At 38.5% G+C, this 25,974-nt stretch overlaps 1 protein-coding gene across 3 annotated transcripts in view; it reads left to right on the top strand.

Moving 5' to 3' along the window:
- Positions 1-25,974, top strand: part of LOC145979836 (alpha-tocopherol transfer protein-like) — a 179,555-nt gene that overhangs the window by 93,094 nt on the left and 60,487 nt on the right. Inside the window, exon 1 of one of the 3 annotated variants that reach the window (XM_083112865.1) lies at positions 19,530-19,589. The exons of the other annotated variants lie outside the window; for them this stretch is intronic. The gene's annotated coding sequence lies outside the window, so the exon portion shown is untranslated. Of the gene's footprint in view, positions 1-19,529; positions 19,590-25,974 lie in introns of those variants that run through there. 3 annotated transcript variants of the gene reach the window in all.

Below are 25,974 nucleotides of genomic sequence, written 5' to 3'. Positions count from 1 at the left end.
ACGTGTATTCATGTGTGTAATGTGTGCTTTGTTACACCCTCCCAAATCAAGACTGTACTCGTGCCACCTGCTGAGGCTTATTAATGAAAGGAAACTGAATTCTGCTCATATGGAGATACACTCAGAGAACTAAATGCATCATATCGATTGATGCATTAAAATGTGTTTTATGGTTTCTTCAAAGAATCAGATTCACATTTGATGCATTTCTGTATGTCGTGAAAGAAACACCAAAGTGCATCATTTGATTCAACTGAGGCCTTATTACAGTCGACATGCACTTCAATACATCAGTTGATACGTTTTGATGCACCTTGATGCATTTTGATGCACCAGAATGCATCTTTTTTGATGATGCACTTAAACGTTTCGTCGGAGCTACATAGTTTATTTAGCTCAGACCAAACGTTTAAGTGCATCATCCAAAAAGATGCAGGAAGGTGCATCAAGGAACATCAACTGATGCATTGAAGAGCATCTCGACTGAAAGAAATCCTAACTTGAATCAAATGATGCACTTTGGTGTTTCTTTCACGACATACAAAAATGCACAAAAATGCATCATCAAATGTGAATCTGATTCTTTGAAGAAGCCATAATACACACTTTAATGCATCAATCGATGCATTCTGGTGCATTAAGTTTTCTGTGTGTACTGCACTGTAAGTGTCAGGCTGAAACATCACGATTTTAGCACTTTTATTGCATCCACACACACGTATTACGTCATTCGTCGCATTGGACTTGCATTCTTCTGGCGTAATTAGCCATTTCCGTAATTGAGCACTTAGCGCATATTACGTTAAGCTTAAACTCGGTTATTGAAAAAGTGTCCTTGTTGGTATTTACCCAGCAATTATATTGGAACGGTTCAGTAAGGCAATTCTACCCTTTGGCGAACAATTCATAACATGTTATAGTACATGCACGTGTAGCTAAAGGGAGTTATGGAGAAGAACGCAAACAGAAGCAACCAGGAGGGGGATTTTCAGTCCAGGAGGGCCTCACAAAAACGAGACGCTGAAGGGGCAGAAGTGACAAAGGTCTTTAGGAAATGGGGTTCCAGGGGGTCCGGACCCCCCCAAAAGACTTAACAAATACTAAAAATAAATAATCAATATATAATTGTTTAGCATTTGTTATGCGTATAAGCGATGCTTATTCATTTCTGCTGAACTTATCGGAAGGCAAGGAATTTGACTCATACGGCTTTGAAGGACAGTTTCGAAGATTTATGCACACTACTGCTTATCATAATATGCACAAAACATTAATCAGGAACTTTACTTTTCGTCAATTAGATCTAACCTCTTTTTTGCTAAATATTCAATTCACTATCTATTTTACATTAATTTCCTCTCCAGGGCAGTTGTTTTTAAACAAATTTTGGCGATTTTTACTACACGTAAGCTAGATAATGAATACCCTGCTATATATGCATATAGGCTATTCTTTTTACCTATTCATGTAATAATAACAATGCAATATTAATTTACATATTTAATTAATATTATTTTAATTCAATTAAATATTTTTATTATTATAAAATTTTTATTGAGACAATTGGTCGGACCCCCCCCCCGCTAAATGTGTGTCTAGATACGTGCCTGACCATCAACAATTAAAATTTCTTAATATTGTAAAACTCAATATGCTGACCAAGGCAGAAAATTTATTTTATTTTAAAACATAAACTAAACGTAACGTTTCAACCTTCTAGAAAGGTATTCTTCAGAATTTGTACTGGGTACAGAGTCTGAAGAAGACCTTGCTAGAATGTTGAAACGTTACGTTTAGTTTATGTTTTAAAATGAAATAAATTTTCTGCCCTGGTCAGCATATTGAGTTTTTCATATCATGGAAACAAGGCTTAATGGTGTTTTAATATTGTGATAAAAACAATATGTCAAGTCATTTTGCTTGCTTATTTCGCGAAAGAAAGTAGATGAAAGGATTTTATAACGTACAAACAACTTCTTACGTCATAAACCTATTTACAGTACTGTATTTTAACAGTAGTGTAAGTCTGTTTGGAAAACAGCATGGAAGCCGGGAGAGGTCAAGTAACACATGAAGAAACGAATGTAAACATTGAAAGTCATGTGAAGGGATATTGACGGTTGAAATCAACATCATTCTTTCTAAATTCGCGGCCAGTGTGGCTACTGTAATGTAGTGTCGGTTTATTTTCCTTTAGTGCATGTGCGGTATTAGTGTTATGTGGCGTACATATTTCAAGTGACGCTTATAAGCGAAAAGTAAAAAAGAAGGAGAAAATAATTTTTCCGGTGCAATTAGGGAAGTGAAGTATCATGACAAAACTGTTAATAATAGTAATGTCGTCAGGACCTAAAATAAAGGATAGCCTGGTGGTCCACACTGGTTGGGATGCAATTATTTTGAAACAGGATAACAGAAGTTCAGCTTTCGGTTAATCGCATTAACAAAATTAATTGTTTACTTACTTTTAGAATACTAAACATTCATATCTTCATTCAATATCATCGTCGCGATTAGCGAAAAGTGGCAAGAAAGCGACGTTAAATAACAAAAATTTTAAAAAAAGGTAAAGGTAAAGTCCTCCCCTGTGCTTTGCACCACGTCATGAAGGCGTATAGGGGATGTGGGGTTAGGGCCCCACATTCTTGATCACGACCGAAGGTGGGGGTGATGTGATCAGCACCACGCCCCTGGCCGCCTTTAACCCCACAAGTACCCACTTTATACAATGCTGGGTGGGCGCCCGAGCCGCTTGAAGAGATGGAAAAATTCCCGGTTCTCCCCTGCCGGGAAAAAAAGTACAAAAATTAAATCGAATCGAAATATATTTGCAGTTTTTCACATTCCATACATTAGGTAAAGTTTCAAAATTCTATACCATTATAATATTGTTGTTTAGCCCCCCTCTGAAAAAAATTATTTGATACGTGCCCTGTTCGATTGAACTATACACATTGATTCCAATACGACTACACGCATTCATTTAGCTACAGTAGAATCGGGATATCTCGAGGTGGGTGGGACAGTCACTATAATCTCACTATACGGAATACCCTAGGGAAAAGCGGAAGGGTAGAAAAAAAATGATATAATGAACAATGGGATGCACATTATTGTTATGGATATTGTATTTACATTTCTCAGTACAGTACTAATAATAATGTTAGGAAAAATTAGTTAAACAATATTGAAACGGTCTCCCTGATGGCGTAGTGGTAACGTCGTCGCTTTGTAATCAAGGTGTCTCGGGTTTAATACCCGGTGGAGGCACATAGTGGTTCGGATTCCACTTTAAACTCTACACACAGAAAACTAAATGCATTATATCGATTGATGCACCAGAATGCATCGATAGATGCAATAAAGTGTGTTTTATGGCTTCTTCAAAGAATCAGAAACACCAAAGTGCATTTGGTTTAAGTGAAGATTCCTTTCAGTCGAGATGCTCTTCAATGCATCAATTGATGTTCCTTGATGCACCTTCCTGCATCTTTTTGGATGATGCACTTAAACGTTTGGTCTGATCTACAGAGTTTATGTAGCTCAGACGAAACGAAAGTGCATCATCAAAAAGGATGCACAAAATGCATCAAGGTGCATCAAAGCGCATCAATTGATGCATTTAAGTGCATCTCGACTGTAATAAGTCCTCACTTGAATCAAATTATGCACCCAAATGCATCAAATATGAATCTGATTCTTTGAAGATGCCGTAAAACATACTTAAGTGCATTAATCGATGCATTGTGGTGCATCAATCGATATGATGCATTTAGTTCTCTGAGTGTAGGTCCAGCACCGATTAGCCTATCTGTGCATAAAGTGGACTTCCAACAACAGTTCAATTCAATTCAATATTGAAATTATACTGTAAAGTTATGGTCAGGAGTCTTCTGTTTCAGGATGTTGCATCATTCCTGAGAACCAATGTCACATCAACAGACTGTCGGTAGATGTCGCCTGTGGTTGTTGCTTTAAGCAGCGCATTGCCACTTGCAAAGCAGCGAAGTTTCTATGTCAGTTTTTGTCGCCTTTGCTTCAGATTATACGGAGTGTAAGGGTTGGTCTTTTCTGTCCAAATGTCAACCTCACATCCACGTATACTCTGTCCCGGTAATGTATGGAGCAAGCGAACGAAAACAAGCCTCTGCGTAAGTAGTGACGCGAGACGGCTCTACCAATGAAAGCGTGAGAGGGAACGGGATTGCGTGGAGGGGGAAGCGACTTTCCGTTACTACCCTTCGCACCAGCTTGCATAGTCGACGCGCTAGCTACGTTAACGTCCGGCTGGCTTTGAAGTCCACGGAGCGCGCCCACCAGCTGCAACAATCACATTCAACGCACAGTGTTGCCACATCTACTCTACGCCACCTTGTCCCTCCGCGCACAAGCACCTTCCCACGGTCTTCACATTGAAGTTGCAAAGTACGGCAACAGCGTATCCGCAGTCATGTGACTAGACGAGTAGTACTCCACGTGGAGTAGACGAGCAGAATGGCAGCTGCGCCTATTGGCTGAACGTTGAGTGTGATTGGACGAAAACAACTTCTTCGACGTTAACTGTTTCTGCCCACTCGATTCCCTCGCTATGTGGAACCGTGCTCCACAGTTTCCGGGGATAGAGTATAGAACACCTTGATCTGCATTTTGCAGTCTAACGAGGCTCTGGTGCCTGGACCTGGAGTCAGGCTAATACGCTGTGGGGTTCGTGTTTTGTCGTTCCCAGTGGCTGCTATTTTTTTCCAAAACGTGGGCTCAAAGACAGGTTACTTCCCCTTGTTAGATCAGATTTAGCAAAGTGCGGGGGCAAAAGTGGGAAAAAATGGGGGCCCCTCCCCCCACCAACGCACCCTATAATCGCCGCCACTGGTCGTCCCTATATGGTTGTTATTGTCCCTTCATCCATCTAATTTATCAATATTTATTCTCATCTTTGCATTTAGACAAAAGCAGGGTTGTTAAAGGTGAAGGAATTTTAAATAAATTCAATTCCGGTCCAGGAGAGAAAATCAGCAAGCGTAAATCGGTTCTGGACCGTAAAGAACATTTTTATCTGTAAAGTATTTCAATTCGGTCCAGGAATCTATTTCCCAGATCAATTTAAATAAGTAGTTGTATTTACGGTACTATAAACCCGAGAAAGTATGAACCCCTCCTCAAGCAGATTTGCTATACTTAAAACAAGCTTAACATGAGCATATGAGCTTTTTGTTCAAGTGTGGAATCTTGTCTAATCTAAGATTTTTGTGAAAATGCCCTCGGGAATTTCCTCAGAAAGTATGACCCTCTCAGATTGATTTGTTTATACTTACAAAAGGCACTTCTGTGAGATTGTTATCCATAAATTTGTTAAAAATATGCCCCTCTTGTGGCCACACTTAAAACTGGCCATCCACACACATACACACACACACACACACATATATACACACACACACATACACACATACATATTTATTTCTGGTTTAAGTTCTTGGATACCAGGTTCAATTTACATATCTAATATTAAAACAATGTAATTCTTCTAGAATTGCTCCGTGACAACAGACCCATCTATGTGCAAATGCCTGAACTCGGTGAATACTTGGGAACAAGTCCATTTTTTTCATTATGTCAACATTTTTAACTTCTTTTGCCAGTAATAGGGAAATGGTAGCAAGCATTAGACAAAGTACTTTGGAGCTGAATATTCCTTTTCTTAGACGTCGTATATTACTAAAATATTTTCAATTCACATATTTCTCATACCGCTGTATCTTGTTCTATTAGGCCTCTTCGAGAACATTGCCTATTAGGACTCTTCGAGAACATTGCCTATTAGTGAAATAATAGGACAAGCATATGGCGGTATGGGGATATGTGAATTGTTGGTTTCTTCAATTCACATAAAAGGATTGAATAGAAACTAGGATATTTTGCATTTGTTATATTCAATTTATTTGTTGTAATCTGTTCATATATAAAATCAAGCCCCGAGAAAATATAAGATCAATACTTGAACAATATGTGCGCATGACGGCCCCAAAGCGGTGGGATCGATACTTTCTGCACAGCGATCAGTTCATTTCGAGCCCAGCACCGGCGTGTCGATCAATATTTGGAGCAGCGATCCTTTACAAATTAGTTCCAGACAATTCCGCTCCCCTAAGCGTGGAGGCGCTGCGGTCGGGATTGCATGTACGCTCAGCAGAAAAACGGGATACACTCAGAAGAAAGTACTTCGGCAAAAATGTTAGAGAATAGCTCATGTTTCTGAATATACCCCTACAGTGTTTCTATTGGCTCTGTAAAACTATAAAAGCCAGGGTACAGTGCAGATTCTTCACCATTGCTGGATTGGCAGTGGAACCCACTGCTCCACCAAAGTATAGGAGACTTGAAGCATATAATTTGGCGGAATAATCCAAGTAAGGTCATATATACATATACATACAAAGCACAGTGCTGAACTCAACTGATCCAGCATAGAGTTTTGAATTTAAACCCCAAGAAATTGTATATAAATACCAAAGCCAAAACTATTAATACACGTACACACATACACACACACACAAAGCACAGTGCTGAACCCCAACTGATCCAGCATAAAGTTTTGAATTGAATCCCAAGAAATTGTATATAAATACCAAAGCCAAAAAATATTAAGTGTATACACGCATATATACATACACACACACAAAGTACAGTGCTGAACCCCAACTGATATTTTTATTCAGTATAAAGTTTTGAATTGAAACCCAGGAAATTGTATATAATAAACAACAACAAAAATGCCGAATCAAAAATATTGTAATCAATGCAATAAAAATATATCCAGCCCCAATTGGGCCAAGCATCAAAAAATTTGTAATCCAGACAAATACAAAACTCCCACAAAAATTTGCCCCAAATGCAATAGAAAATACAACATGGAATATTTCACATATAAACATAAAGATACTTGCTCTGCATTGCCCTCTCAACCATCTACATCTGGTCTGAAAAGAAGGCACGAAGCACCTGTTAATGCCAGAGCAGCAAAACAGCCACGCCATGAACCTACCCGTAGCAGTTTTAATGCCCAACTTAAGGATTACCAGTTTGTATCAGAGCTAAGATGCGGCATTGAGAATTTCTTGAACAGTATAAATTCTGATCTGCAGGCAATTCTTAATGCACAAAATGGCTCTTATAAGCTATCCCTCAAATTGTTTGTACAATATAAGAAACCAAATGGCACAAAATTTACACAGCCCCACATAACAGAAACTGTACCGGTATATTCAAATGCAAATTCAGACAAAATAATAAGCAGGTTGATTGATCAATTAAATATCAAACACTCTGAATTTGCGGCAAAAGAGTCCGGATGGAGCCTATGCGGTTCATCACACAAGTTATATGTTAATATTTCTGAATTCACTCCATTACAAGGATCCACTTATCTGCCTTTACCTGCCAATATTAAAAACAGAAGAGCCGTAGTTAATATAGAAAATACCGACCAGAAATGTTTTCTGTGGTGTATATTAGCTGCTTTGTTTCTAGTTTCAAGGCATCCTGAGAGAATAAGTTATTACAAACAGCATGAACATATTTTTGACGATGCAATGAAGGGTTTAGAATATCCAATGTCAGTTCAGAATATTGATAAATTTGAAAAAAGGGCCAGGCACATCAATGGCAAACAATTATCTATTAATGTTTTTATTTGTTCTACTGGACGTGGCAATTCTTTGATAGAACCTCTCAGAATCAGTACACTTGATGATGAATCTGCAATTCCGATTGATCTGCTCTTAATTGAAGGGGATGGCACATATCATTACACTCTGATACACAGTCTTGAAGCTTTAGTCAGAAAACAACTAGACAAAACTCATACAATATTCAAGTTGTGCAGAAGATGTTTGACTGTATTTGATGGTCAAAAAATGGTGAAGGGGGTTCGGGAAGAGAATGCAGAAATTGCAAAAAACAAGTTAAAAGAGCATCTGAAATACTGTGGCAACCATAAACCTGTTCATATGGTGATGCCCAATCCAGGTGAAAATTGCAAATTCAAAAAGTATGAAGCCCTGTTGGAACACCCAGTATATATTGTCTGTGATTTCGAATCGAACCTCAAACCTATTGCATTCTGTAGCCCAGATCCAGAAGAATCATCAAGTACACCATACCAGCAACATGAACCATCCAGCTTTTGTTATGTGGTTATACGGGACGGTGTTGTTATTAAAATAGATTCATACATGGGAGAAGATGCCATCAAAGAATTTGCACATAGAATGGAAAATATGTGTCGTGACATAGCATCTAACATCTTATTAAAATCAAAGCCTATGTTGCCTTTAACAGAGGAACAGATTGAGGATTTCAACAATGCAGAAAAATGCCCGGTATGTGATTCTGAATTTTCAGATACAAATATCAAGGTGAAACACCATTCTCATACAGATGGTAAATTCTTAATGGCCCTGTGTAATAGCTGTAATATTAAGATCAAGAGACCAAGATTTATCCCCATATTTTGCCATGGAGCATCCAATTATGATTTCCATCATCTGATCAAGTACGAGGGGTTTGAGAAGCAGAATTTAAATATTTTAGCTGAAAATGATGAAAAATATATATCTATTAGCAAGATAATTAAAGTTGATGGTGTTCCTATTCAATTAAGATTTCTTGATTCTTACAGATTTTTACCTGCTAGCCTGGATACACTGGCCTCTCAATTATCTGATGATGACTTGAAAATCACACGTGCATTGTTTCCAAATCAGGACCTGAAATTAATTAGGCGGAAGGGTGTATATCCATATGACTATGTCACAGATTCTTCTAAATTTGATGAGTGTTCCCTGCCACCACAAGAAGCATTTTACAGCAAAATCAGAGGATCTGGAATCAGTGATGAAGATTATCACCATGCCCAGTTGATGTGGGACAATTTAAATTGCCAGACATTTGGTGATTATCACATGGCTTATTTGAAACTTGATGTTACCCTCTTAGCTGATATAATACAGATATTCAGAAAATCTTCCATGCAAAATTATGGACTGGACCCAGTGTATTTTTACAGTGCCCCGGGCCTAGCATGGGCTGCAATGTTTTTCAACACCAAAAAGCCATTGGATCTGATCCACGATCAAGAAAAGTATCTGTTTATGGAGGAATGTATAAGAGGGGGGATGGTGCAATGTTCCCAGAGATATGCCAGAGCAAATAACAAATACATGCCTGATTATGATCCAACACGGCCATCAAATTATATACTGTATGGAGATGCAAACAACCTCTATGGTCACGCTATGATGGATAAATTGCCATATGCAGAGCTTGAGTGGGTCGAAGATTTCAATATTGAAGATCTTAAGGATTTTGATGACAGTGAGTATGGCCTCTTCTTAGAGACTGATCTGACAATTCCTGATCATTTACACAACAAATTTTCTGATCTGCCCCCAATTCCCGAGGTTCAGTGCTCACCTGGCTCTAAACAGAAGAAGCTCATGACGACACTGGAGCCGAAACAGGGTTATGTCATATATTATAAAAACCTCCAATTCCTGATGAAACATGGTGTCCAAGTGACCAAAGTTGGCAAAGTCTTGAGGTTCAGGCACTCAAGATGGTTGAAACCATACATTGATACAAATACGGAGCTTCGAACATCTGCAAAGAGCGAATTTGATAAGGGCTTGTTTAAATTGATGGTGAATTCAGTGTATGGCAAAACAATTGAAAATGTCAGGAAACATACCGATGTTAAAATAATTACTGACCCCAGCCGGAGCAAAAAATTGGTTGCAAAGCCCAACTTCAATTACAGAAGAATTTATGATGAGTACATGGCACTTTTCAACATGATGAAAACAAAGATCAAGTTTGATAAACCTATTTATGTAGGGGCTGTGATATTGGAATTGTCCAAATTACATATGTTAATATTGTATTATGATGTGCTGAAACCTTTTTACGGTGATCGTGTAAAATTATTGTACATGGACACGGATAGTTTTATTCTTGAAATTCAAACAGAAGATGTTTATCAAGATATGTCACAGCCTGAATTGTTTCAATACTTTGATACCAGTGAACATACAAGAATTCAACAACACCACAACAAAAAGGTGCCTGGCAAGTTAAAAGATGAGACACTTGGTGATGTTATTGTGGAATTTGCTGGGTTAAGAGCCAAGATGTACAGTTTTGAAACATGTAGTGGTGCTGTTGCCAAAAAGGCCAAGGGCATTGGCAGAGTAACTGTTGAAAAAGAGCTTGTATTTGAAGATTACAAAAATTGCATCAAATCACAGAGTTCAATCAGAACATCAGAAAATAGAATTCAGAGTGAGGATCACTTGTTGACTTCAAATGTTGTAAGAAAAGTGGCCCTGGACCCACATGATGATAAGAGATGCATTTTGTCATGTGGCACACATACTTTACCTTGGGGGCATTGTGATTTGAAAAATGGAAATCAATGCCCAATTCCAGAGCATGATTTGAAATAAATAAACATGCCTATGAACTTATTTGGGTTCAAAAAACAGGCTATTATGGACCTGCCGACACCACTACCCTCTCCTGATTTACAATCTGTAATGTCTAAACTGAGTGGCTTGTTAATTATTCATCTGAACAGCATACTTACAGATAATGATGAAGAAACAGGCAAAACATTGTACATATTTAACAATAATTTAAATCACTACCAATTACCTGTAGGTGGGCAATTGCAATTTATTACAACCCCCGAGGGTGATGTCAAGATTTCAGTAGGGAGAAATATTTACAGAATTAAGCACTCAAACATGGTTTCTGGCACTGTATATACTGTTTCTGCTGGTGACTGCTTATATATTGAGGTCCCTGGATCCTATGACAAGCTTATACCCTTTTTCATAGAATTAAGAATCAGATACTCTATAATAAATAACCACTAAAACAAAAATGCCTAATGATATATTTGGCCATACAAGACATGAAGATCACAGTGATGAGATTCTGATGCTTGATGTCAGAGTCAAGAAATTAAGAAGTGATTTACAAGCTTTACAAACCACACTCAATGCCAGTCTTCAATTAGAAATTACAAATTTACAATCACAATGCATGGACCCTCTTCTTAAAATTGATTCCGAACTCAAACTGTTGCTTCAGAAATATACTGATCTGGCTACATTGGATAATTTTCAAAGTTTAGAAGAAGCTGTAGCAGCTCTTCAAGCCAAATTTAAGACCCAGGCTAACAACTCTGAGCAATTGAAACAGCAATTAGAAGAGCAGATAAATAATGTCCAGGCACAGCTCCAAACAATTGTCAAAAGCATAAAATCACAAGAAGATTTTGATCTAGTGATTTCCACTCTAAAAGAACAGATTCAGTCACTCGAGATACCTAATCTGGACCCTCTGAACAATGCCATAGCCGAGGTTAAAGAAAAAATTGAGACACTTGAAAATTTTATGAACAATTTGCCCTCTTCTGATGCTTTAAATGCAATAACTCGGAGTGTTGCAAATATTAAGCTGCAACTTGAAACATACGAAGATTTTGGAAAAATTCAAAGTTCCATAACCCATCTTGAAGGTACAATAGCAGCAGTGCAAAGTGATTTGGCAAATGTACTAGAATCCAGATTGCCTGGGATTGTAGATACCCTTGTCAGTGTCCAGCAACAAATCACAAAGCTTGAAAACCTCAATACTGAATCTGAACTGTCTCATTTTCATCACTTGATCGATGATATCCAAACAAAACTTGAAATTTTACAACAATCCACACCCTCTCAGGCAGATATAGCCCTGCTCCAAAATGCTATGCAAAATGTGGCTCATGCTTCTGAATTAAACACTGTGAAATTGGCACTTGAATCTTTGCAAAATACAGTCTCAAATCTTCCTACATCACAGGAACTTAAAAATATTAAGAGGGCAGTGAATCGCATATTGAAATCAGAAGATATCAAGAATATCCAGGCAGAGATCAAACATCTCACTCAGACAGTTGCCACTCTACCAACCAATCAACATATTAATGAACTGCATGCCCTGTTTGAGGATATCAGAAGACAGGTCCATGATCTTACTGCTCAGAATTCAAAATTGGCAGTTGTTGAAAATTTGCAACAAATTGTAGCCAATATCAAGCAACAGCTAGGGACCATGGAATCCAATCAAGCAAATGCTCTGTCTGTTTTTGCCACCCAGCTTCAAGAAATTGTGCAACAATACAAGAAACTTGTTGTGGACGTAAAGATCAAGCCAGGCCATGATGATGTTGTTAGGACCATCAATGAGCACCTTGAATCTGTAACAAGCAGATTGCTCACAGCAGAAAAGGAAATAACAGGCATAATCGAGAATCCAAAACATACAGTAATTCTTGAATTGTACAGCATCCCCAATAAAGAATATGATTCACCATTTACACCAGGTAGCAAAATATATATGCTGTCCCCTGCACAATTTTATTACCAGTTTTTTGTTGGAGGCACATTGAGACCAATCAAGATCAAATATTGGCATCAGCCACAGGCACACCACTACCCCACCTTATCAATAACAAATGCTGACAACAAACCAAAAATCACCAATGTAGAGTTAGAGGATTTTACAGATCCTAATACATTAGAAACAGCCTATACTGAAGATGATGGCTCTTTGGAATTTAAAATACAAATAGGGGACAAATTATATTTAGAAAATCCTGCAGTATCAGCTGCTGAACACCCTATAGTTGCAATATTCTTGTTTACATATCATGTCTAGACAAATTATTGTTGATGAATTACACAGACAAGCCAGACATAATTATAAGAGACTCCCAGTAGTTACAAAAGGCATAGATGATTTATGGCAGAGCGACTTGATTGAAATGGCAACTGGACAGTTGAAAAACTTAGACAAAATCAACAAGGGCTACAAGTATCTACTCACTGTAATAGATACATTTTCAAAATTTGCCTGGGCTGTGCCACTCAAATCCAAGACTGGAAAATGTGTTACAGAAGCCTTCAGGACAATCATCAATCATTCAGGAAGATCACCGCGCTATTTGCAAACAGATAATGGCAAAGAATTTTATAATTCAGTGTTTCAACAATTTATTAAAAGCCAGGCAATAAAACATTATTCGAGTTACAGTGATCTCAAAGCCTCAATTGTAGAGAGATTCAACAGAACCTTAAAAAATCTTATGTATAAACAATTTACACTTCAAGGTAATTATAAATGGCTTACAATCCTACCAGAACTTCTACATAAATATAACAACTCGGTCCATTCCACAATCAACATGAAACCCTCTGAAGTAATAAGCTCATCTGATGAGCAAAAATTGATCAGGACTGTTTATTATCCTAGATACCAGCCAACAACAAGAAGGGCCAAATACAGGGTAGGCGATCAAGTAAGAATCAGCAAATATAAGCACTTATTCAAGAGAGGCTTTACGAGAAACTGGAGCACCGAATTATTTACAGTAGTTCAAGTTAAACCCGGGACCCTTAACACATATATAATAAAGGATCACCGAGGAGAAATTCTCAAAGGCAGGTTTTATGAACAAGAGCTCAGCAAAACTAAACAGCCTGACACATATCTCATAGAAAAAATCATCCGCAGAAAAGGCAACAAGTTATTTGTCAAATGGCTAGGTCATCCGGAAAACAGCTGGATCGATGCAGACAAAGTGATAATATGAGCACCTGGGATGTTATAAAAAGGCTGCCAGAACCTGAACAGCAGAATAAGATAAATGGAGTGCTGCTGCCTGATAATATTAGGTGTCTTATTGTTGGGCCATCTGCTTGTGGTAAAACTACACTAATGGTTGATAATTTTTTATTGGCACCCAACTGGTTAGATTGGAAAAACAGGCACTTGTATATCTTCTCTAAGAGCTTGGAACAATTAAAATATCAGCAGCTGATGAAGCTATATGATGGACTGGATATTGCCACTTTTGAATCAGATGTTAAGCCACTTCACGAATGTCTCGATAATTCTGTTGTTGTGTTTGATGATGTTATACTGGATAATCAAAACAAGGTTAGAAATTTCTTTACACAGGGCCGACACAAAAACATTGATTGCTTCTACCTGGCACAGACTTTTTCAAAAATACCCAAGCAACTGATCCGTGACAACAGCAATTTTATATGTGTGTTTCATCAAGACCATACCAACCTCAAACACATACATGATGAATATGTAGGTGGGGACTTGAGCTACAATGATTTTTCCAAGTTTTGCAGCAGGTGCTGGAACCAGGACAGTTATGGGTTTGTCACAATTGATATGACAAGAACACCTAATACTGGCAAATACAGAAATAAAATCAACGATTTTCTAGATGTTGAGACGTATATAAATAACCATGAAACGACCAGTCATTGATGATCTTAAGTTAAGAGATTATCTTGTAAAAAGATTTAAGGGATGGAAATCAGAGAACCGTGGAATTTATGAAAAACACAAACAAACAGAACAGCCTGTAATTGATGCTATTAATAATTTAGGTAAAAATATCAAAACTGTTACAGAGCAAAATCAAAATTTGATCACAGAGCTTGTACCTGTAGCTGCTAGGAACATATTAGATTATCCATTCACCCCACTTTCCAGTATTCATACACCTAGTCCTGTTGCTCCTAGAAGAATTGAAGCTACCCAGGATCCTATTGAATTGGGTCTTCTTGCTCAAAAATATTTAACCACATCTAAAGACAACAAAGATGAGGTGTTTGGCTTATATGCTGACACAGAGCTTGATGGCAGCATCATACATAGAATTGGCAATTTCAGAGTAACTTTTATGGGAGATGATCTGATTGTTTATTCAGAATCTCGTCTCGGAGAAAAAGGTGCTTTTGTTAAATATCCTGGCACACCTGGATTGTGGGAACTGATGACTAGGAAAAGGCCTGGCAGCTATACAGATCAAGATTATGAGCATTACAAAGAAATATTAATAAAATCAGATGCTCTATACCAGAACAATGATCCCACACAAAAAAGAGTCAAGTCGAGCAGTGGAGCAAAATACAACAACTTAATCAAACCCATATGGTCACAGATCAAGACTGGCAGTGGAATCAAACAATACAACACCCTGCCTAAAGAATTTGTGTGGGTTGATGATGTCAGGAAACTTGTAGATAGGTTGCTGGTGATAGCTGGGGAGGAAAATGCTGGCAACCACAATTTTTACAATGAAAAGGTTGGAATTATGGACATGATAAGCACAAAATTGTCTAATTTTATAGTGAATGACCCTAATGGGATTGGATATCTCATAAAAATTATTAATACTCTACCCCCCAAATTTTGGAATATTTCTGAGGGTCGGGGACTGGTTAATGACATTATAAACAAGCTGCCATTTGAACTACACATTCCAGGTTATCAGTATTGTGGCCCCGGTACAAAATTGGATCATAGATTAAACAGAGGTGATCCTGGTGTTAATCCCCTAGATGCTGCTTGCAGAGACCATGATATAGCATACAACACACATACCGACCTTGACAAGAGACATGTTGCAGACAAGAAATTAGAAGAGGCTGCATTTGGTAGATTTGTAAGCAAAGATGCTTCTTTGAGTGAAAGAATAGCAGCATTGGGGACCACCATAGCTATGAGCACCAAACAAAAACTGGGGTGGGGGTTGTGAACATGTATATAATAAACCTACAATGAAGGCCAAGGGTGTTATGTATCAAATACCTTATGCAGGTCTCAAATCTCTTAAAACTATTGACAGTCTTTTAACCAAAAAGCAGCGCAAGAAAAAAAGCTCTTGTCTTGCAAAGGGCCATGGTATGAAATTGTTGCTTAGTACCCCCCAATTAAAAAAATTACAGCAATCAAGGAAAAAATCACATGTGGGGGGATTTATATTTACCATCCCTGCCATCTTAGCTGCTCTCGGGGCTGTTGGGAGCTTGGCTGGGGGATCAGCTGCCATAGCAAAAACAGTAATAGATGCCAAGAAAAATAGGGCAGAATTAGATGAGCAGAGGCGCCATAACCTGGCAATGGAGAAAAAAGGCAAAGGTGTTAAAAGAGCCATGAATAAGTTTAAAAAAAACAAGAGGCGCTTACAAACCAAGATATTGAAGCTTTAATCAAGCCATTGGGCATCAAACATTTTAGAGGTGTGTACATGTCTGATTCTTTACCGGAACAACCACTCAACAAAGAGTGTGGCATTGTTAATTTGGATGAGTACAAAAATCAGGGCACTCACTGGATCTGTTATCTTAAATATTTAAACAATAAGGCATTTGTGTTTGATTCATTTGGAGGTGTTCCACCTGAAAATTTAGTAAAATATCTAAATTCAGCTAATCTTTATTACAATAATGCCCGTGTTCAAAACTTCAAAGATGTTAATTGTGGACATTTGTGTTTATCAGTTCTTAGATATATGTCTCAAATAAATAAACCATCAATTGAAGATTTTCAAAAAGCCTTGTGGTATTTAAAACATCATGGGGGTATTCCATCTCACCAGCCAAAATTCAATATTGAAACTCAAATTGCATGATGACATTGTGTATCCCAAAACAATAGCTCTCAGGGCATTTTATGGCATGTACCTGATCCCTAATATTACGCACCACAACAATACAATTGCAGTAGGGGATCAAAAAATTGTCATCACTCCAGGGCAATATAATCTGTCCACTCTAAATGCTCAATTACCCAGAGGTGTAGTGTTAAGTCAAAATTCTGTCACTCACAGAGTAGAGATTGTATCTGCTACGGAGACAGTACATCTGGGTACTATAGGAGAGCTGTTAGGATTTGAGAACAACACAAAACTTGAAGCAAGCATCAAACATACTGCTATGAATATACCTAAATTCTTAGCCATAGAGACTCTGAATATTCACTGTAATGTGGCTGAGGGTATGATCACCAAATCAAATGGCATAGGCACTCACAAACAAACCGGCATCATTGCAACATTCAAACCTAATTCCGAATTCATGGAGCCAATCATCTACAATCCATCCCCAACATTATATTTTCCTGTGTGCCATAATAGAATAGATTATATTGAATTGATGGTCACTAATGAAAAAGAAGAATTAGTTGATTTTGCTGGAGCCACAACAACTGCTATCATAGAGATTAACATTTAAATAAAAATACATACAATGGAAAATATTGAGAGTTATGAGCTACAATCATTCCCTCCAAACAGGAGGACATTTGCAAATTTAAATCAACCCAACACAGAAATTGAGGTTGATCTTGATGTAGGGGATGGCTTTATACACCCCCACAGAGCAGATCTATACATCAAATTTGATGTTGTAAAGCTCGATGGAACAGATTACCCGGCAAATTCAAATATAAGATTGGTGGATAATTTTGTGCCGCATCTGTTCTCTGAAATTGAGATCAGAAAGCATGGCGTTGTTATAAACAGAATAGATTATCCCGGCATTACCTCCACGGCTTTGGCCACACTAAAATTATCCAAAACCGAAGCTTCTTACTACAAAATAGGTGGATTTGAGGCTGGTGATAAAATATTATCTAAGAACCACACTGTGCTGTTCCCGATGCGCCTGTTGCCAGGATTCTTCTCGGATTACAAAGAAATTATGTGGAAGGGCGGGTTAAGAATTACATTTAGAAGAGCTGCAAATGATAATAATGCTTTGATGAGGTACAGCACATTAAACCCTACGGGGGAAGCTATGCCTAATACTCTACCTGATGCAGGCAAATGCATTATTCAGACTATGGAGCTAAGAATCCCCGTTGTTGAATATGAGGCCAGTTACGCTCTTAAATACAAAGCAGATATCCTAAAAAATCCACAGGTTCCTCTGCAATTTTATACATATCAATGCGTACAGAAGCCTGCCTCTGGTACTTATTATGAGTTTGATGCCACAAATTCATTCTCCAGTATTCAATTTGACATGCCTGATTTTGTGGTGGTACTGTTTCAGACTGGGAGACACAACAATCAGGAAAAAAATTCAAGTAGATTTGATAACTGCAACATCAAGAACATTTATCTTAAAAATGGCAGAAATGAGGTCTTTCCTAGAGAAAATTACAATTTAGACATGTCCAAGGATGATTTCCTCAAATTATATGAGGCTTTTTCGGCTTTCAAAAGGGTCACTACTGGCAGTACTGATATGTATTACTCACCAGATGAATTCAAAACACGGAGACCCATGTTTGTAATCAACACTTCAAAAAGAAAACAAGTTGTAGTGAACGACAGGACAAACATTAAAATTATCTGTGAATTCCACGAGGCATTACCCGATGACACCATTTGTAGTGTCATTCTCATAGGTGAAAAATCATATGTTTATGATGTAAGAAATGAGAGAGTCACGGAGCAATTCTAGAAGAATTACATTGTTTTAATATTAGATATGTAAATTGAACCTGGTATCCAAGAACTTAAACCAGAAATAAATATGTATGTGTGTATGTGTGTGTGTGTATATATGTGTGTGTGTGTGTGTGTATGTGTGTGGATGGCCAGTTTTAAGTGTGGCCACAAGAGGGGCATATTTTTAACAAATTTATGGATAACAATCTCACAGAAGTGCCTTTTGTAAGTATAAACAAATCAATCTGAGAGGGTCATACTTTCTGAGGAAATTCCCGAGGGCATTTTCACAAAAATCTTAGATTAGACAAGATTCCACACTTGAACAAAAAGCTCATATGCTCATGTTAAGCTTGTTTTAAGTATAGCAAATCTGCTTGAGGAGGGGTTCATACTTTCTCGGGTTTATAGTACCGTAAATACAACTACTTAAATATGGTCCAGGAACCTTTTTCAGACTGAATTTAAATTCGGTTCAGGAACTTTTTTCAGAATCCAGTTAAATACGGTCCAGGAACCTTTTCTGCGGATGAATTTAAATTCGGTCCAGGTACCTATTTTCCGAATCAATTTAAATTCGGTCCAGGAACCTTTTTTTCTGTTTCAATTGAAATGCTGTACAGGAACCCTTTTCTCCGGATCAATTTAAATTCAGTCCAGGAACTTTTCTAATGAGACAATACGCAACTTGGACCGAATTTAAATTGTGCGAGAAAAAAGGTTCCGGTCCTGCAGCGGAACCCAATAGAACCCATTAGAATTGATGGGTTTCTGGACTTTTAACAACCCTGGCCAAAAGTGGCTGAAAGGTGAAGTAAAACAAACTAAATCAATTAATCAATAAAAAAACGCAACATCGAAGTATCGAGATTCTACTGTATTCTGATGTCAACTGCGACTTATTCATTGTTTGGTATTCTACTTTAAACAACATGTCTAGTTTCAATTGGCTTATTTTTGCCAAAATTCACTTAAAGCATTACTTACAAAATGGACATATCTCAATGTAGAACTCTATCAGTATGGTTAACCAAGTGATATAGCCTCTTCGTTCCAAAGCATGGTGCCATTGTACGCAGCTGTTGGGAGATTAGTTAGTGAGAAGTCAGCATCCGGTGATATCACTTTGTAATTCACGGAAGTGACATTACATCTGCCTACAGGAGGGGACGCGGTTCCTTGTTCACATTTCTCAACAGTGCAGTTGCTGTCTTTCGAAGTGCAGGTAGGGAATTTCTATTAACCATTCGTTATTTTCAGTCCACTTTATCAACGATATCTTGTTATTTAAGCCTTTTCAATGCCTTTTACGCTCAAATAAACTAAGATGCTGTATCTCCAGTAAATCGGGGTCAGAATTACTGTGAAGTCTGTCTGCATGATATTGCGTAATTTGTATTCCTGTTCAGATGTTATTAGAATAATTACATCAAGAAGACTTAGGTGGGAAGGCCATGTGGCACGAATTGGAGAGGAGAGAAGAGTTTACAGGATTCTTGATGGGAAACCTGATGGTAAGAGACCTGTAGGAAGGCCAATACGAAGATGGAGGTATAACGTTGAGTTGGGCCTAAAGGAAATCGGTAAGGATGGAAAAGATTGGATTGGTCTTGCCCAGGATAGGGACAGATGGAAGGCTTGTGTTGCTGCAGCCATAAACCTTGGGTTTAAGAAGGCTAGAGAGTTAGTTGGTTACTCTTTCACATTAGCAGGAACTGAATCAGGGAATCATCAATTACATAGCGACAGCGCTCATTATTTCGCTATCTGCTTGCCTCCGTGGCGGAGTGTCTAGCACAGAGCACGTCAGGGGACTTTGGTTCGAATCTTGGCATGGATGTTCTTTGTAAGTGTCCCTTCATGAACTTTATCATACGGCCACTTATCCTCAACTTAGCGATTAGCCAACAGTTGCAGGAAACCTAAGTAAATAAACCCAATCAATCATTTCGCTATATGAGCATCTTATCTTGTGATTGCATTTGCAAGGCACGTGGAGGGGTGTAAGGGAGTGGCCCTTTATAGACACACTACAACCTCTCTACCATGTAGTACACCCTGGACGCATCTTGCAGACTAAATAAGCTTTGACGTAAGGATAATCCTCTTTAGGCATAGGCGTAACTTAGCAGGGGCAAGGGGGGCCACTTGCTTCCCCATAATTTTCAGGTTACTAAATTTAAAAATTAAGGATACTTTCCTTTACCTCTTGGAACCTGAGTAGCAAAATATTTAAGAATATATTTTATGATTGCGGAAATGTAAGTTATTTAGCAAAATAGTTCTGGACATTTTACGGGATGGAAAACTTGACGATCCTGGCTCCCAAAGTCCCAAGTTTGATTCTGCCGTCCCGAAAGTTAAGTCCCAAGTTTGATTCCGCCCCCGAAAGTTAAATCCCAAGTTTGGTTCTGCCCCCGAAATTTAAGTCCCAAGTTTGATTCTGCCCCCGAAAGTTAAGTCCCAAGTTTGGTTCTGCCCCCGAAAGTTAAGTCCCAAGTTTGATTCTGCCCCCGAAAGTTAAGTCCCAAGTTTGGTTCTGCCCCCGAAAGTTAAGTCCCAAGTTTGATTCTGCCCCCGAAAGTTAAGTCCCAAGTTTGGTTCTGCCCCCGAAAGTTAAGTCCCAAGTTTGGTTCTGCCCCCGAAAGTTAAGTCCCAAGTTTGATTCTGCCGTCCCGAAAGTTAAGTCCCAAGTTTGATTCTGCCCCCGAAAGTTAAGTCCCAAGTTTGATTCTGCCCCCAAAAGTTAAGTCCCAAGTTTGATTCTGCCCCCGAAAGTTAAGTCCCAAGTTTGATTCTGCCCCCAAAAGTTAAGTCCCAAGTTTGATTCTGCCCCCGAAAGTTAAGTCCCAAGTTTGATTCTGCCCCCGAAAGTTAAGTCCCAAGTTTGATTCTGCCCCCAAAAGTTAAGTCCCAAGTTTGATTCTGCCGTCCCGAAAGTTAAGTCCCAAGTTTGATTCTGCCGTCCCGAAAGTTAAGTCCCAAGTTTGATTCTGCCCCCGAAAGTTAAGTCCCAAGTTTGGTTCTGCCCCCAAAAGTTAAGTCCCAAGTTTGATTCTGCCCCCGAAAGTTAAGTCCCAAGTTTGGTTCTGCCCCCGAAAGTTAAGTCCCAAGTTTGATTCTGCCGTCCCGAAAGTTAAGTCCCAAGTTTGATTCCGCCCCCGAAAGTTAAATCCCAAGTTTGATTCCGCCCCCGAAAGTTAAGTCCCAAGTTTGGTTCTGCCCCCGAAAGTTAAGTCCCAAGTTTGATTCTGCCCCCGAAAGTTAAGTCCCAAGTTTGATTCTGCCCCCGAAAGTTAAGTCCCAAGTTTGATTCTGCCCCCGAAATTTAAGTCCCAAGTTTGATTCTGCCCCCAAAAGTTAAGTCCCAAGTTTGATTCTGCCCCCGAAAGTTAAGTCCCAAGTTTGATTCTGCCCCCGAAAGTTAAGTCCCAAGTTTGATTCTGCCCCCGAAAGTTAAGTCCCAAGTTTGATTCTGCCCCCGAAAGTTAAGTCCCAAGTTTGATTCTGCCCCCGAAAGTTAAGTCCCAAGTTTGGTTCTGCCCCCGAAATTTAAGTTCCAAGTTTGATTCTGCCCCCGAAAGTTAAGTCCCAAGTTTGATTCTGCCCCCGAAAGTTAAGTCCCAAGTTTGATTCTGCCCCCGAAATTTAAGTCCCAAGTTTGATTCTGCCCCCAAAAGTTAAGTCCCAAGTTTGATTCTGCCCCCGAAAGTTAAGTCCCAAGTTTGATTCTGCCCCCGAAAGTTAAGTCCCAAGTTTGATTCTGCCCCCGAAAGTTAAGTCCCAAGTTTGATTCTGCCCCCGAAAGTTAAGTCCCAAGTTTGATTCTGCCCCCAAAAGTTAAGTCCCAAGTTTGATTCTGCCCCCGAAAGTTAAGTCCCAAGTTTGATTCTGCCCCCGAAAGTTAAGTCCCAAGTTTGATTCCGCCCCCGAAAGTTAAGTCCCAAGTTTGATTCTGCCCCCGAAAGTTAAGTCCCAAGTTTGATTCTGCTCCCAAAATTAAGGCCCAAATTTGATTCCGCCCCCGAAAGTTAAGTCCCAAGTTTTGATTCTGTCTCCAAAAGTTAAGTCCCAAGTTTGATTCTGCCCCCGAAAGTTAAGTCCCAAGTTTGATTCTGCCCCCGAAAGTTAAGTCCCAAGTTTGATTCTGCCCCCGAAAGTTAAGTCCCAAGTTTGATTCTGCCCCCGAAAGTTAAGTCCCAAGTTTGATTCTGCCCCCGAAAGTTAAGTCCCAAGTTTGATTCTGCCCCCGAAAGTTAAGTCCCAAGTTTGATTCTGCCCCCGAAAGTTAAGTCCCAAGTTTGATTCTGCCCCCGAAAGTTAAGTCCCAAGTTTGATTCTGCCCCCGAAAGTTAAGTCCCAAGTTTGATTCTGCCCCCGAAAGTTAAGTCCCAAGTTTGATTCCGCCCCCGAAAGTTAAGTCCCAAGTTTGATTCTGCCCCCGAAAGTTAAGACCCATGTTTGATTCTGCCCCCGAAAGTTAAGTCCCAAGTTTGATTCTGCCCCCGAAAGTTAAGTCCAAAGTTTGATTCTGCCCCCGAAAGTTAAGTCCCAAGTTTGATTCTGCCCCCGAAAGTTAAGTCCCAAGTTTGATTCCGCCCCCGAAAGTTAAGTCCCAAGTTTGATTCTGCCCCCGAAAGTTAAGTCCCAAGTTTGATTCTGCTCCCAAAATTAAGGCCCAAATTTGATTCCGCCCCCGAAAGTTAAGTCCCAAGTTTTGATTCTGTCTCCAAAAGTTAAGTCCCAAGTTTGATTCTGCCCCCGAAAGTTAAGTCCCAAGTTTGATTCTGCTCCCAAGATTAAGGCCCAAATTTGATTCTGCCCCCGAAAGTTAAGTCCCCAGTTACGCCCATGTCTATAGGATTGTAGTGTGTTGTTCTTAAATATTTGTGATTGTCCATTTATGCATCTCATCTTATCACCATTCATTCCCATCTCGGCGATTAGCAATAAGTGGCAGAAAATTAACTAAATCAATCACTCAATCAACGAATCATGGCTCCTGGAGAGCAAAGTACGTAAAAACATGTAGAAAAGCAACATATTCACTCGTTTTAAGATGCCGTCTTAATACCAATCACTATAACACACATTCGTCACATTCTATTTATGAATTATTTAACTGTCATTAATAAATAAAGAAAGTTCGGGGCAATTTGCAGAGGAATGTAGATTATACTGAAAATCCTTTTCCGCGTCTTACACCACCTCACTCTCCTTGTCACTTTTTTAGTTTTGAACTTTTCCCTAAGCTAATTTGAATTGCAATCTTACTTTCAAATGCAGTAACGGAATAATTTCAGTATTAAAATTTTCTGGTTTCGGCATGTCACGCTCATTTTGTAATCAAGTTACTCGTGCGCAAGTTAAGAATAGTTTTTTTTTTTGCGATTTTATTTCACAGTAAGGTAAGGATTTTCTAGCTGTTTCGATTAGTATATTTTCTTGCCGTCTGTGCGCTCCTTAATAAAAAAATTACAGTCAACGATTGGTTACTAGGGCAGAATTATCGTATAAATATGTTTGTTTACATTTGCTTAAGTCCATATACAGCTCATCGCTCACGAGAAGATCCCCAAACGAGGGAAGACGGGGAGCTTGTGTGAAGGGAAGGATCGGTCCATTTGCAGATATTAGGGGTAGCAGGAAGCCTTCCGCTGCGGCTTTTCGAAGTGCGTGGGAGTTGATTTGCGTCAATCACGCAGAGCGTGTGTCTGCAGCAACAGTTTGCTGCTTTTCTTTCAGTGGCCAGAATACTTTTGTATTGCTTATCCTGTGCATTATTTAGACTGTATTTCAAAGAATATACGGCAACGACTTTAGGGTTACGAGATGACAAACTTTTAAAAAGAAGGCATTTTTAGATTGCAAAATGTTGTTAACTTTAGACGAAGACACACGTTTTGTGCTTACTGGTGTTTTGGTGAGTTTATAGATCACACAATAATTTTACACCGTTTTCGTATAACTAATAATAGGCCTCATTGTAGGCAAATGTCTTAATATTTTAATATTTATTCACTATGCTCCTAATATTATACGGATGTGAAGCTTGGTGTCTTACTTAAAAGAATAACATAAATTGACATTCTGCCTCGGATCTTTTATCTTCCAGGCTCAAAGTCAGGAAACCGTTTTTGTAAATCGTCACTAAAAACACATTTGGAATTTGGCATGGTTCAGATCGCTGATCGACAGAACTTCACTTCTCCACTGCCATGTAACAACTAAGAGTACGCCAGTTAAAAAATACTGTTTTTTTCTGAATTCTGTCATGAAACTCAAATCAAAGTAAGCCGCGGCGAATTGCATATTCTTACCTATGGTCAGAAACTTTCTGCTCACCAAGAGCCGCGGTAGATGTCATGTCACAAATGCTTTGAAATCAAAACTTTTTTTCCCTTTGCAGGTAAATGAGAAATAAAAAGTTACAACAGCGTTTCATTAGAAACGCAACGACAGATGAAGTTTTATAGCGCCTAAAATAGCCTATTTTGCTTGTTAGAACCTATTTTAGGTTTTTGTGCCTAAATCAAAACTTCCTTTAGGGTTTTATATATATAAGGTTATACATTATTTTTACATCACACAGATGTATTTGTTCTGTTTGGTAATGAAAAAGATAAATGACTAACTTGTTTGAAACACTCTGCCTCCCTCAAAGTCCATAATGTTGTTTGAAGATCTAAAGAAAACAAAATTTCTGGCGCCACTGTTGCCTGCACAGTCCAAAGTGCAGACTTCTGATCCGCTTAATGTTGGTGCTTTCTAGCATTCAAATTTGCACCATTGACTAAGCATCTGTTTAAAGATCATTTGCACATATAAGATGATCCTCACAGATAAAGGAGAGGTTTTGTCTGAGGATAATGTGAAAAATATTGTTATGTATTGTGCAGGAAATTATACATAATTCATTTATCATATCGATATGTAACTTTTGCTAACAGTACAAGTATAAGTTTACAATAATTAGTGGATCATTTTGAAAATGATGCATAGAAATGAAAGTTTGGTTAGAAAATTAATATTTTTTTATGGTTACATATATCTATTAAAATTTCTCACGGTTCATTTTTTTTTAAAAATACCTAATTAGTATTTTTCAGGATCTTTGAACCATTTTAAGTTTTTTGGAACCTACTTCAGGATTTTTTTAGTTTAATTTGATATTTTCAGAACCTATTTTAGGATTTTTAGAGCCCATTTTAGGAATTAAAAGTACATTTTTTAGAACCTAAAAATCCAAGGTTTAGTGATGAGTAATGATTTGAGAAATTGCAAAAGGGCTACTCAAAAAGAACACCCCGAGATTCTAGACCGAGATTCGAACCCGGAACCTCTGGGGTTGTAGCACGCTGTCCTAACCTCTCAGCCACGGAGGTCTGCTTATAAAATGAATACACTCCTCACAAAAAGTTTGAAATATTATTATATTAGGGAATAGGTGATAGGTGCGGTGGCATATGTATAAGACAAGAACTTCCATCAGACAGATACCATGTGTTGATGCATTCCAAGGCTGTGCCTATCACCTAATCCCCAAAACCTTTTTGTGAGGAGTATATAATAAATAATATATGAAAATATAAAGATATAAAATATAAATA

This window comes from Lepisma saccharinum, chromosome 26 (genome assembly GCF_977018435.1).
Source record: "Lepisma saccharinum chromosome 26, izLepSacc3.1, whole genome shotgun sequence".
Taxonomy (NCBI): Eukaryota; Metazoa; Arthropoda; class Insecta; order Zygentoma; family Lepismatidae; genus Lepisma; species Lepisma saccharinum.
Note: the sequence above shows the minus strand (reverse complement) of the source record. Positions and strands in the feature narration are given on the sequence as shown.